Here is a 14501-nt window from a genome sequence, read left to right as displayed (position 1 = left end):
CATTACCTATAGTATGGGTTATTCAATGATATGAATAAAAATCCATTTCTCTGACAAGCTGCATCAATATCTAAATGTGGGAAGAAATTTTGTACCATTAGCTTTACCAAAGCTCCTTGCTAGGCTGACTGTATTTGGGTAAAGAACCAAGATCATAAAATTAAAGAACCTTGGACACGTGTTTGATCCAATAAACCAGAAACCAATATTTATAGTGTTTTGTCATATTCTGCTTGATCTTGCAATGAGAACCTGCACATGGTTCTCCAACTGGAAGTTGTCCCCACAAAGTGGGAGCCACAGAGCCACCTCACAGCAATGTATCTACCACAGCTACCATGACCACAGCATCTGCACCCACCCCACTGCTGAGCCAGGGCTGGCTTCTGTCCAGATGTCCCGGACTGTGGCAAAATAGAACTGTACCCAGCTACAGAAGCTAAAGACTTCCTCAAAAGGCCACATAACTTAGCAATCTCTGCACTGACACATCAGATCAGAGCAATAGCTCAGTTTGTCCATATTTCTGTATCCAGTAAAAGGTATTTGCTTTTTATTAATTTTTAAAGGCATTGCTTTTTAATTTCATTGGGATGTCTCCTGTCTTTTATTATGTAAAAGGTTAAATGGAAGAATTCAATTTGCTTCTTCTTTTTATATGTATTATTTTATTTTCCTTTTTCTGTCTCCTCTTATTGAAGTCCTCTCTAACCATCCCCCAAATTTTAAGTTTCTTGTTCCTTTCAGGGATGGTTCATCTCATATTTTATCACCCACCTATTCCTGCTGCACCTTTTTATCAGCTGAGGTGTCCTGATGCAAATGGAGTGTTCTTGGAGGGATGTGACACTCACTGACAGTCACTTTCAGAAATCAGCTCTCTCTGTTGTTTGGAGTCAAATGTTTTACTCACTTTTCTCACTGCGGAAAGAAGATTTCTTTGACTCATTCAAGAGGGAAAGAAGGATACTTATTGCACTCAGATTTATTTTAACATTCTGGAAATATACCAGGATTTTGTATTTGACAATGTGCACTTGCCAAAAATATTTTAACCTCCACACTTGTATCATATTTAGCAAATCTCTAAGAGTTTTGCTCAATTCTTTCTAATTTAAGCTAATTTAGATAATTATTTTTACTTTCCCTGAAGCCACTCTTTCCTCCAAAGCCTACTGTACCCAAAACCACTTTTAGAGGTATCTTATTGCTGCCTTCCTGGTGGCAGGAGCACCGTGCCTCCCAAATCTCCATTTCTCCTTTCCCTCTCAATATGCCAAAGAATGAGGCTGAAAGAGGACAGAAGAGGAAGCCTAACAGAGATGGGATGGCTTGGTGGGATATTTTGGTACAGAGGGGAAGGGTGCATGAAGACTACCCTCAAAAAATTATTTTAATCATTTCACACTATTTTTTCAGGGCTTTTATAACTGAGAAAAACTATAGTAATGAGTATATAAAAACAATAAACAACACTTCTATGCCATAAAGTGTTCTCAGCAATTAAGTTATGCTAGAGTCTCTTGATACAGTATCTTATCACTACATAATTTCATATTTCAGAAGTTTCTTTCAGCACAGTTTGGATTTCAGCCTCCAAGCTATTCTCCCAAGGAATAAATGGACAAAGACATAGATTTATTTATCCCACTCCCACCCCAAAAGCATGTCTGATGGATTTGGAAAGTATCCTACACATTCAAGATAGGCATCTGCCAAAATAAATCCTACTCTAATGCTTGTTGAAGGTATTTTTCACCCCATACCTCTTTACTCATTACCAATTTCCAGTTGAAATAACTTTTTTTTCTGAGCAAAACTTGTTCCTGTGTTTACAATCACATTGCTCTGTAGATTTAACTGCAAGCAGATCCCCCTGAGGAACCACAGTGGCACACCGGTTTTAGGTACCCAGGTCTCCAGGGAGGTTAACTCCATAATATACAGCCACTATTCATAACTTTCCTATCATTACAGGTACACAAAGACCACAGAAGCCAACCAAACACATGGAAAGTAAATGCATTTTGTGACTTCAATGTCATCAAGAGCCCAGCAAGCAGGACTTGGCAGCAAAAATAAGTCTTAGCTGTATTTACAGATTCATTGCAAGCACATGATAGGAAAAAACTCCCCCAAAACAAAAACAAAACAAAGAAAAAATACACAAGACCAACCAATTTCACTCCATTGCTACTAAATTCTATGTATTACAACGCAAGACATGTCAAACCTCAAAGCAGTCCCTAATGTGATGTGGATACAACATGATCTCTCTGAGGCACTTCTGACTGGTATGATGAGCTTGAAGGCAAGTAGGAGCTTGCATAGTCCACTGGGCAAATGAATTTTCAAATAGTAATTTCAGTATCACTTACTTCTACAATATTATCAAAAATAAATCTAAATTTGAAGACACAAAGACACTAGACTTCCACAATATCCCTCCTTTTTGGAGGAGCATATTGTTTCCTTGTTTGTGTCTTTTTTTTTTAGCTAAAATGCATATTAAGACATTAAAAAACCCACCTCTGGCTCTGCCTCTTTAAATAAGTAGACAGCTTCTTTAGTCCTTCCCATTCCTTCACCTCTCCCCAGTTACAGAGCACAGCTTCTTGCGGGTTTAAGATTTTAAGTAACAGTTCATGATAATCTCATTAAATCCTTTCTAACACTTTCCAGTTCATACAGGATTTCCTTCACTGGGGCAAGTGGAACAAGGATTGGCTGCTTAAGCAATCTCTGTGCAAAAAAAAAAAAAAAAAAAAGTCACCCAAACCCCTCCTCACAGAGGAGGGTGCAAGGGAACCAAAGCTCAGCCCCAACCAAGGGTCTGGAACAAATCCAGAGATGCAGCAGCTCTTTGCTGTTTCTCTCTACAGCTGAGAAACCACATTAGAAGTGCAATCCCCAATATCTTTAGCATGTGCCAAGCAAGCTCCTCTACCTGTAAACTATTCTGTTTCAATGTAGAACGTTCCTCTCTCTGCTAGCCTAGGAAGTACTCGTTGCAAAGGAGTTGTGTTCTCAGGGAGAGGCTCTACAACCAGGTTGGCTGCTCAGACATCATTGCCACTCCTAAGGAGAGGAGACAAACCTCCCAAGGGAGAATGGACAGTGTGAAACAAAAGCGAGACAAAAAGAGGCCTGACTATTTTATAGATATGCCTTCTATCAGATCTTACAAGCTGTGCTGTGGGTGTTCTGAAGGCATTTCCAAGGAAAGGGACCTCCCCAGAGAAGCCTTGGGTGCTAAGCAGATGTAAATGAGACACTGAGAGAAAGAAAATCCGGGATGTCCTAAACTGCTCTAAGAGATTGAGATGGGAACAATTTTTAGGCCGCATTAGAGAAACCTCTGTAGCGTCAACTACTTGTATCAAAATGGTCAGTTTTCATTTTACTGCATGCCATCTCATCAATAGCAGTTTAATAGGATTTTTCCCTATTTACAGGCACTTAAATGGCAAATATACATTTCCTGCTCCAGCTGCCAAAAAATACTTTTTCAACCTGCCTAACTAAAACCACCCAAAATGAGCAACACGAAACGTGTAAGACAGTTTAAGGTCTGTAGAAAAGGCTGGCCAGCTCAGGTATCTGGGTAACAAATATTTTTATAGGCCTTTCAGTGGCTTAAATCCAGGACAGCTCTGCAGTGATTTATTTCTCCAACAGCTTCTAGGGTGGCCTATGTAAAATTAGCTGGTAATCACAAACCAGGCTCCTAGTGGGCACGTTCCACACCCAAAGCAGCAGCCACCAGTGCTCCCTTGCTGAGGGTCATCAGAAAGAGCAAGGACTGAGGGGGGAATGCTGGATATCTCATGCTGTCAGGAAGAATGAAGCTGAGCATCAGAGAATTATGCTAGAACTTTGCAGGATCAAAGCACAGTTCATCTTATTTAAGCCATAAATGTGTCACTTTTTATGATTGCCCTGCTAGTACTCTGAATAAGCATTAAATACAGTTTTTAAGGGTTATACAGACTTTTTCTTGCATAAACCTACTCCCTTAAGAGCACACAGCATAGGCTGTGTGCAGTCTGAGTTGCTACTGCAGTTCACAGTTTTTTAGCTGAAAATTCTCCCTACATCTCAGTGTGGAAGAGAGCAAATATTAACAGTGCAACCTGTGTACTGACCCTTGAGGAAACCTCTGGTGTCTGAGAATTCACTGTTTAAGACTTTTTACATAATTGCAACACCTTATTTACAATAGAATTGGTTGCAAATCCCCATGCACTGAAAGTGTGCAAGTCTCGCCACCGCCTTCTCTGCTGCAGGGCACCATCTGGGCACTGCCTTGGCCTGCAGGTTCCAGCTCCATCCATAGAACAAACCTGCTAACACACTGCAGACTTTTTTCCTGCCTCCGGTGCAACTCCATCCACCTCCGCCAAAGCATCCAGCCAAGACAGAGGCTGAAGTGTAATGCCGGTAATTTTTGTTTGGCTGGGATGATCCAGCAACATCTACAGGGTCAGCTCATGTGCTGAGGCAACTCTGGTATCATCACTCTCTCAATGACCTTAAACCATCACCAAGCTGTGGTAATTCTCATACTCTGATGAAAGCTAGAAATTGATGGGAGATTCCCAAATCTTACACAACAGCAGCTGCTTTTCTTCAACAATTCCCCGCTATCTTTAAGAGAAGTGATTCAGACAAATGTTACAGTTTTATGCTCTCAATTCCTGTTATATTCACTCAGGTCTGACATAGTAAGTTTCTCATATCTAGATTCAGTTTTACCATGTTTTTCATTCATTTTGGCTGATCTATTTTTTATATATTCTCTGGATGCACCTCCTTAAAACGTGCTAATTTAGTTCCCTGGCTGTAGATAATATGTTAATCCCAGCACTGGCAAATATTCAGACGGAAAATAAAAACTAGACATTAGAAGTCACATGCTTATTTAAAACATGTAGCTGGACAGTATCAATATGACACAAGGATAGTAGATGAAAATTAACCTGCAATTCCGTAATATCATCAAATAAATCGACCTGCTAATGAAAGGAAACACATTTCCATAAGAATTTGAGTGGTATCCAAGTAACAATTCCATGATGATACATTTTCAATTAAAGAATTACAATAGACTACACTTATTTTTCCTCTCTAATGGTAGGTTGTAATTCATTGTTGTACAGGCAGCTGAGTATTAACCTACAGCTTCTGTTCTTTGTCGTGGTAGTAACTGGGAAATGTTTTCAAGGTCAAATACTTTTACTAAAAAAGATACCCACGCACCAAATTTTTGAAGCTTTCTTCTTTTCTATTAGATGGTTGCTCGTTCTTACTTTTTTTATCAAGTTAGAGAAATAATAACAAAATCTATGAGAAACTCTGCCAGACTGATGAGTGCAGAGGAGTGTACCCACTCAAAAGCAAAAGTGGGTCTATTTATTGCTACTCTGTACCCAAAAAAGGTTCATGTTCTATAAGGCCACACGATGTGAAAAGCAAACTCATGGTTATAAGAAAGGAGAGCCATTTAGTGAGGCAATGTTTGCAGGGGGCAGAACATTTATTAACTCTCCATTTATGGCGACAAGCTTCTAAGTGCAAGAGCATGAATATTAAATTCAGCATGATCTTTAATTATCTTATGTGGTCACTTCATATTATATTCTGTCACAACATATCACTCACTGATGCTGCTATCTGCTACTACAAAATGTTCATATTTAATTAAATTGCAAGCAAAATGCATGAAATTCTAAAGATTATTTTCCATATGGAGCTACATATCTGTCAATTATTACATTCCTGAGTTTTGGTCAGATGGCACTGATGCCTGAGAGGACAGGAACAGGAACAATACAGTAACTGTATTGTTAAATTCTCCACTAAGGCTAAGCTTCAGTAATTCAGCTTTCATTGCAAATGCTAAAGTTCAGTAGCAATTGAATTTAAGGCTCAAAAAACCACCTCTACCCTTAGAATATGTGAAAAATGGTTTTTTTGAGCTTGACAGGAAAATGAAAATAAGGCAGGAATGGAGGAGAGAATCAAGATACTGTTCCCATTACACAGTATCTGTGGAAGGATTTTTTCAAGTCAGAAAGCTACCAAGAAATGGAAAAAAAAAAAATTCCTTACATGTTGAACAGTAGTTCCTGCTTCCCATGAAAGCCATCTGTTCTATGTATGTACATGGTTTGAAAGACATTCCCAGGATTGTGTCAAGCCAAAGGAATCCCCACTAGAGTTACAGAAATATAAACTCCCTTCACACTGGGAGGAGAGCACTAAAACGCAGCTCTGAGGACGTGTAGAGCACCACCCGCCTCAGGACCATAACAGCCCTGCTGGCATTCCAGGCGTTACGCAGGATTTTCCCATCTGATATTGGGTTATGAGAACTGAAACTTTAGCACGGATAACATGGCAATACTTTGAATTAGAAACTCTTCAGATGAGTATAAGGCGAGAGCTCCGCTCTTCTCCATTGCAAAATGGCATCATCACCCTTTCTCCCATTTGCAGCTGACATGAAAAATGCCTGGAAAATATTTTTGAAATATGATTAATTCCATCACGCAATTTTTGCCATTACTAATTTTAATGGGAGTGGAACATGGCACAGTTTGAATAATATACTTGTTCCACGTTCATTCCCAAACTCTGGAAACGGGAGTTGAGAACAGAAGTCTAATAATTAATACTTGTGTAAGAAGGACAGTCCTTCCTGTGGGCCTGGCATTTTTGCAATCCCTTGTCTACTATACAACTGAGTTCAAATAGCAATTATTTTTTCTAGGGAGCAATTAAATACTGCTACCAATGTTAAGCATAAACACAACTCTAACGACAAGCAACGCTCAGATGACTAGCTCAGGTTCAAGGGTTCACTGCACATGAATATCCATAAATACCCCTGACAGCCTTAGCAGTATAATGAACTTTGCAGCAACTCATGCACGCAGTCTACACAATACAAGAACATAATGCCCCTAACCTTCAAGCAAGAAACCTGCAGAAGCAATTCTGAGCTACTTTTACAGCTGAAACAGTGTGTTCAAGAGCTACTTAGAAATAGTCCAGCCTTGTTTGTAAAATGGTCATGTGTTTATTGTTTTTTATATCACTGGGTGCAATCAAACAGTAGAACTGAAGGAAACATGAACTTTATGTAAAGATGGTCAGTTCCACTGAACTGTCACTCCAATTAGCAGTGTATTCTTACCACCATTAACTTAAGCATACACCATTACAAGTTAAACACCCTGGGCTTTTTAAGGCATCACATAATATTTTATCTTTAAAGTGCTTACATTTTCTTCTCACAAACACTGCCCACAGTACCACACAGCCTCCTATAAGCAGATATTTCTGGCATCTCTTGAAATACATGCCCTGCTACCAGCTCAAAAATCAGATCTGTGTTAAAAAAACACTCTCTGTTTGAAATCTAGGGAATACATTTAAATCATTGGTTTTATTTAGCTCCACTATTTTCTTAGTTGTCAAGATGCTGCTTTTCTACTTCTGTGTGGAGCTGCGGCACAAATAAAGGAAGATGCTATACAGATCTGTGTACTTGGTAAATGCAACTAGCAAAAGCAAGCATATTGAAAATACAGTATATTTTCAAGCAACTCCAAGCTTTAGAAACTCTAAGGGGTTGATTGAAATTACTTTAAAGAGTTATAAGCTAGGAAGATACATGGGGTTTAAGTCAATGGTCGTTTTCCATGTACAAACAATGTAACAGCTATGTCCCTTCCCATCTTCTTGATCTTATCTGGTGGAAAACTTCTTCAAGGTGCATTTCACTACTTTTAAAGACACACAGAAAGCTGTAACATCCATTTCTCTCTTCTGAAATGTTATCACTCCTTACAAAACTCCTTATAAAACTAGAGTGAACTGCCTGAGACCCCCATCTATTTCACAGACAAGTCAGCTGGGCTTAGTTTAAACAGCCTTCAACAGCAGCTTAAGGCAAGACATCTGAGCTTACACCAAAGCAGATGAGGAGTACTCAGTGCTCTTGCCCCCTCTCTTCAGGAGAAAGGCAGTAATCACCAGCAGATAAGCAGTAATGTATTAAGACCAGCACATCTGTTCCAGCAGCAAGCTTCTGTCTGTATTGTACTTCATCAATCCATGGCCTGCACTTCATCACTGTAGGGGAGCTCAGTGTTATTATCTATGATGTCTATCAGGCAATAATTTTCAGTGCTGCACGGCGCAAATATAACCTAGGATGCCAACAGAAACAATTTTATTACTAATTTGCTTTCTGATACTTAACATCAGGTGAGCAGCCTACTAAAGTTAGCAGACCCTTCTGATCTTGAGCTCAGTTTACATATTCATTGGGGATGATCACCAAATCTCCACAAACATTTGCTGTAGTCTGACCTATACTCCAGGGGCTCACACATAAATACCACGGCATGTAATAAAAACTTTATTTCCTGTGTAATCCTGGCTTGGGGAAGTGTTGGCCAGATTGATCATCCTGAAAGACAGCTTTTTTCAATGTCAGCGCTTTTTTTTTCTCTGCTGATCAGTTAGGAGGTGCTTCTGTGCAGATCCAGAAAGCTGCTTCAGCCACTGACCAACTTGAACCAGAGATGCTAATACTTTTTTTGGCCACAACAGGCCTCACCTTCATGCAGAAACACCCAAAAGGCATGTTATTCTTGCAACTCGATTCCTCTCTGCCATGATGGGGAAAAATTCTGTCTTTAGCAAGAGGATGGATGCACACCTCCCTGAGAGCCTGCCGGAAGAGAATGTGGCAGGGAAGGGACCACAGTCCACCAGCACATCTGGCCTACCCATGAGCACACATTCTTTTAGGAGAGGGAAAAGTAGGGTCTAGATAATGAACGGAGTGACTCAGCCCCTGATGATCACTAATTTTAACTGAAGAATGAGTTTGTAATTCCAGGAAAAACAAATCAATACAGCGGCCGTGCCGTCTGCATTTTCTGTCTCCAGTTATTGCCTCTTTAGTGCTTCAAGTTTCTATGGGTAGTTTTGGTAGTCCTTTTAACATATCACCTTACAGCTGATCGTGGTCTCTTTAAAACCTCTCCAAGGGGTTTTCCCCAGATAGATGGGGCAGTAACCACAAGCCACTGCAGTGGCTGAAGTAACATGACATGAACAGGTTAGTCCCATCCTTTCTTTCTTGTTCTCCAGAGCTATTCAGCCATGCTCAAAAATACCTTTGTAAAGGAGGATCTGAATGTGGTGTTTATCATTCGTGTTGGGTTGAAAAGCCCTCTAACCCTGCTAGGACATAGGCTATTGCAGAGGAAGTGGTGCTACCTGCTTCCTTCCCAGCTCTGCGTTTGGACAAGTTTAGAACATAAGGCTGAGAACTGAAATAATGAGATGCAGCTATTTGAATATCCCAAGTCCTTCTCCAGGAGGCCATGAAACCAGTGACAGTATTATGCATTAGGGCTGATATGTGACACTTATTAAAATAATAGACTGAGATGGTGCTTTATGCATGTGCACAGGATGCAAATATTGTCTCAAAGCTAGGGGCAAACAGAGAGCTATCTCAAAGGAACAGAAGGAGCTGGCTAGGAGAGAGCGACATAAGAGGCCCTGCAGTGGTGTCCCAGTGCAAAAGATGAGCCATTCATTGGCCAAATGTAGTCACTCTCAGTGGCCAGAGTGCCCGTGACCTCAAATCCCGGCCAAATATTGCAGAGGATAATCCTACAAAAACACTAATATACACAATAAGCTCCCAGAAGTAACTAATCTTGCTTTCAAATAACTAACTAAATGAATGAATAAATAAATAAATATTCAACTTGTTAAATCCAGGCACACTGAAGAAGTGCTGTTTCTCAGAACTGCTACCAAATCAAGATGTTATTTCCATGTTTCCTTAGAGGCAATTGTTTACCTTTTAAAAAGAAGCACTTCAAAACAGGAGTCAAAGTATTAAAGTATAGTCACCATAATGTTTAAAAATTTTACTGCAAACAAGGATATTTAATTTTCAGGTTACATCCTGGTGACAACCTGCCTATAGCAGGAAAAAAAAAAAGTATACAAAATAAAATAAAATTGTTGTAGGACAAGTACACTGAGAATTTGGATTCAAAACCTTGGCAGTTTAGGATACTTGTTCCTCCATGAGCCAAACAACTCCAAAATGCAAAATGTGCAGCTCTTGTTCAAAAGCTCCTATGTTGTATAATTGAGCATCTTGATTAATTCATTAATCTATTAGTCGTGATCTTAATTCTTGATAAATGGACTGAAAAAGGCCTTCATGACTCTGATTTTTTAATATACTTTTTATCCAAAAGTACTACTGAAGCAGGTAATATTAAATTTAAGGAAACCACCTAATAATACCTTAAATAGTTTAAATGTCCAGAAAGACTTTAGGACACTGAGACCTTAAAAAAGGTCTTCAAACCTGAAAAAAGGCAACAAATAAATGAAAGTCAATAGCTAGCAGTGTTAGAGATTCAACTCAATATCTTCACAGATAATCAAAAAGGCATGGGCTTTCACATCTAAGACCTATCAAGAATCAACTCCAAGCAAAAATCAACATGCAATATTGGCCTTGCCTGAAAATATAACTCAGAAATTGGCACTGGACACCATGAATAAGGGAATGTTAACATTCAAATGGTCAGAGATAATCTTGCAAGAAAGAGTGGAGTTTCTACAGTAGAAGTCTCTGTAAACAGTTACCCAAATGGATTCATCACAGTACCACTTAAGAAGATTGTTTCTTGTCAACAGTACAGTACCTACAATGCCACTGTATTTGCCAGCTCCAAATAACCAGCTTTTGACTGAGAAGTGGAAAAGAAATAATCTAAATTAATAATGTACAATGTGACTTGTCACATTTACTGGCTCCTTAATGTCCATCACTTGGGGCCAGCATCTGTGACAAATTACTCTGTCAGTAAATGGAGAAGTTATGAGTTTTTATTGTACTAAAGTGATTTGTAGAATTTTTCGTGCAGCTTCTTCATTCCCTATACAACTGTATGACTCTTTCCTGCTCAGTCTTTTTTACCCTACCACTTACTTGTTCAACTACCAAACTCCTATATAATATCTAGCTGATACATTTTTTCCTCTGAACTGTTGAATTTATGAGGTAGGAGAAAACAGAATTTCCTTAATACCCACATTCTAGACTGCAAGAGGAAAAATTGCTTCCTAAAAAAGTTTTGGATGATTCACAGCATCCCTTTGTACGTTAGGAGCCTCAATTTAAAAATAATTATTCAAAATCTACGTAGGAGACATAAGTAGTGCAATTAAATGGGACTATTTGACAGCATTAGCTCCTTGCTGTCACATCAGCAAAGCTGGACTCTCTGCAGCAAGTACCTATAAACCAAAGAAATGGACTTAACATTTCAAGGCATCTGAGCAAGAACAGAATCACGTTTCAGATCTGGAATTCCACGTTCTCAGAAGGCATTTAATCCTCTGGGGCATGAGTAAGTTTTATTCAGTTTCTAGCAAGCACGCAATCCTTTTGAAGACTGCAAAACAATCTCTGCAGTTGAATTGCTATTCTGCTATTGCTGATGCTCAGCAGAGGAGAAGGATCACTTTGGGAGATACTCTGGTCTTGCCATACTAAAACTTGGACAGAAATTCCTATATGAGATGATTCACATCCAGAGCTGGATTTCCACAGATTAAATGCTGCATTTTAAGAGTTTCTACCTCTAGACTACAGAGCAATATGGAGCAGATGTGTTCATACTTTCCTATGGCAATCTAGAAGTAACTAGGTCTGGAACCAAAAGGACCTGAACTAAACCCTGAAACCTGAGACTCTCAAAAACAGAGGAATAGAGGTACCTCCAGAGCCATATCAGTTATTATATTTTGTGTATATTATATACTTCTCTCTAAAACTCCACCACATAATTTGAATTGTGAGTCTATTAATTAATACCACATATCCCTAATAGTCACAATCAGGAGACATTTGTACAAAAACCATGGAATTGCCTGGGAATCTGTCACCTAAAGCCAGGCAGACAGAAATCCAAATAACCCCCCAAGTAAGAAAGCTCTTCACATGTCTCAGAAGTTGTTTCAACTCCCCCATTGTTTTCATTTGGACTCACAAACAAACAGAGCTCAGCAAAATGTTGAAGCTATCACTATTCCAGGAAAAGTGCTAGTAAGACAGAAGAGTGGGCCCAGATACAACTTTGAAGTCTCACCTTTACACAACAGCATCTTAATTACCAGGAAAAGGAAATGCACTGGAGTCATACTTGAAGTAGACACCATCTGTAAGGGCTAGGTGCTGCTGAGCTGATCCCTAGCTGTTGTGCTCAATGACAAGTTAGAGGAAAGATTCCTTTGGACCTCTTGAGCTTTCCAGGATTTCAGCTTTTTTTTTTTTTCCCTGCTACTTACATTGAGATATTTTCCTGCTTTAAACATCTGCACAGTCTTGTACCTTAAAGATACAATTTTATAACAGAAAATTCAAAGAATGTCTGTGATGTAGGCAAATCTTTGGATGCATTTCCAGTTCCTGAAAAGTTTGGGGATTGCTTTTTGCTGTGTTGCAGAAGTTCTATCTAGTGTGATGCTCATCAAATGCCAGGAAACACAAGTGAAATTTCCTCTCCCTTACCACATAGGCATTGCAGAGCACCCATATGGCAAAGGGGCAAACAGCAGCAAGACAGTTTATGACTGTTTTCATGTTTTCATTCTGTTTTAATAGGATCCATAGATTTAGATAATCTCATAAAAACTCTGATGATTTGAACAGAAGAATTTCTCGATTTCTTTTTTTTCCCCCTGCCAGTCTTTGATTTTTCAAACTTCTCCCTGATTTGATGAGAATTAGAAACTTCATCTTGCTTTAGTGCATTAAAACAGTTTCACGTGACCCTTTGAGTGTGGACACTAGGGATAGCTGACAAAGAGCAGTTACTGGGAGGCTAATGATGAGGTTACAAATGCTGGCAGCTCTGGGCATCCATTCAGAGCACTGCAGGGGAATGCTGACAAGTTTGCCAGCTTATCCTTCAATCTCCTATTAAAAATGCTAATTCACTGACATCTATTAAAAAAAGAAAAAATCTTTCACATGGAACTTTCTAAAACATTCTTCACTATAATTTCAGCATCTCATCTCCTCCATGTGAGCTGATTTCCTGGGTGTGAGAATCCCAGACAAATGACTCAAGAGTTGTATGATGTTTATTACTCACACTGAACCATCAGCAGCTTTTTCAGTAAGAGGAAAGGAAGGACCTCAGGGAGACAAGGAATGGGTAGGAAAGGATGAAACACATCCTACATTGCTGGCATTGCACAGTTTCCAAGTTCTGTGGATATACAACAGGGATACTATCACCTATCTATGCCACTAGTAAACACACCACAGGAAAATGAGCTGGATGTGTGGTTTCAGCAGACAATGCAAGTAAACATGTCAACAGTAGCAGGGAAAAAAATATCTGCAACAGGAGAGTGTTGGGGATCTGAGGAAATACTGAGACAGATGCCACTGAAGAAGTGATCTTTTGTGCCACCCTTTTCAAATAAACATAAAGGAGCCATGAGTGCCATCAGTTCCTGAGTGACCTCATCTCGAACACAGAAGGGAAGATAATATAATTAAACTACTACATAACATAGTTTTTTTTTTTTCCTTTTAGATTCTAGGGAATTGTGTACATTCATATTACTTCAACAGTTTGACAGACTCCTTCAGGAACCTATTAGCTGTTAAATTTTGGCCAAAAATTGGGATTCCTATTTCTGCTAGGCTCCAGCATGCCTCCAGGCACAGAAAAAAAAAAGCAGGGGGGGATGTATATAGTTTTCCCCTTGAACAGCAGCCAGCAGAAGTGAGCTGTCAGGCCACTGGACAAGAAGAGCACATGATGTGAAATGTCCTCCATGGCACAAGAAACCTTCGTCATCTATCCTTCACCTTCTTATCCCTTAAAAGTGTTTGTAAAACAAATCCCATGTTCTGTTCGGCTCCTGTGACTTTCTGTCTGCTGCTGTGGAATGTGAAGAGAAACTAGACAAAACATCAGGGAGGCACTTGGAGAAGGAGGGGACCTTCAAAGCCATGCAGCCTCCTCAAGGACAAGGCTTGCAATCCACTTCTGTGTTTGCAGTTGGCATGAAATGCTTCCAATAATCATAATAAAACACACATTCAAGCTATGTCTTAGAAGAAATTTAAACTTTCAGCTCTTCATTCTGAAATCTGTCCTCAGTGAGTGTTAAAAAGTTGACCCTTGCTCATATTGCCTGAACTGACTTAAGATAAACAATGCTTTTGGCAATGGATTTTGTTTGCTTGCTTGAAATTTTTGTCAGGGCCATGGAGATAAATGAGCAATGAATTGATAAAACATTACAGTAATGTCTTTCAATGGTTAAATATTTTGGTTTTAACTAAAATTATTTTAATCCTCAATGCACCTTCTGAGCTGTTTTTCACTTTAAGTAGGAAGAAGTTTTGAAATCTCTTTACAGAT

At 39.3% G+C, this 14501-nt stretch overlaps 1 protein-coding gene across 2 annotated transcripts in view; it reads right to left on the bottom strand.

Moving 5' to 3' along the window:
* The window catches only part of BMPR1B (bone morphogenetic protein receptor type 1B), a 234428-nt gene that overhangs the window by 80113 nt on the left and 139814 nt on the right, over window positions 1-14501 (bottom strand). Inside the window, exon 1 of one of the 2 annotated variants that reach the window (XM_010411866.4) lies at window positions 2530-2629. The exons of the other annotated variant lie outside the window; for it this stretch is intronic. The gene's annotated coding sequence lies outside the window, so the exon portion shown is untranslated. Of the gene's footprint in view, window positions 1-2529; window positions 2630-14501 lie in introns of those variants that run through there. 2 annotated transcript variants of the gene reach the window in all.

This window comes from Corvus cornix, chromosome 4, assembly GCF_000738735.6.
Source record: "Corvus cornix cornix isolate S_Up_H32 chromosome 4, ASM73873v5, whole genome shotgun sequence".
Taxonomy (NCBI): Eukaryota; Metazoa; Chordata; class Aves; order Passeriformes; family Corvidae; genus Corvus; species Corvus cornix.
This window is presented reverse-complemented; position numbering and strand designations above follow the sequence as displayed.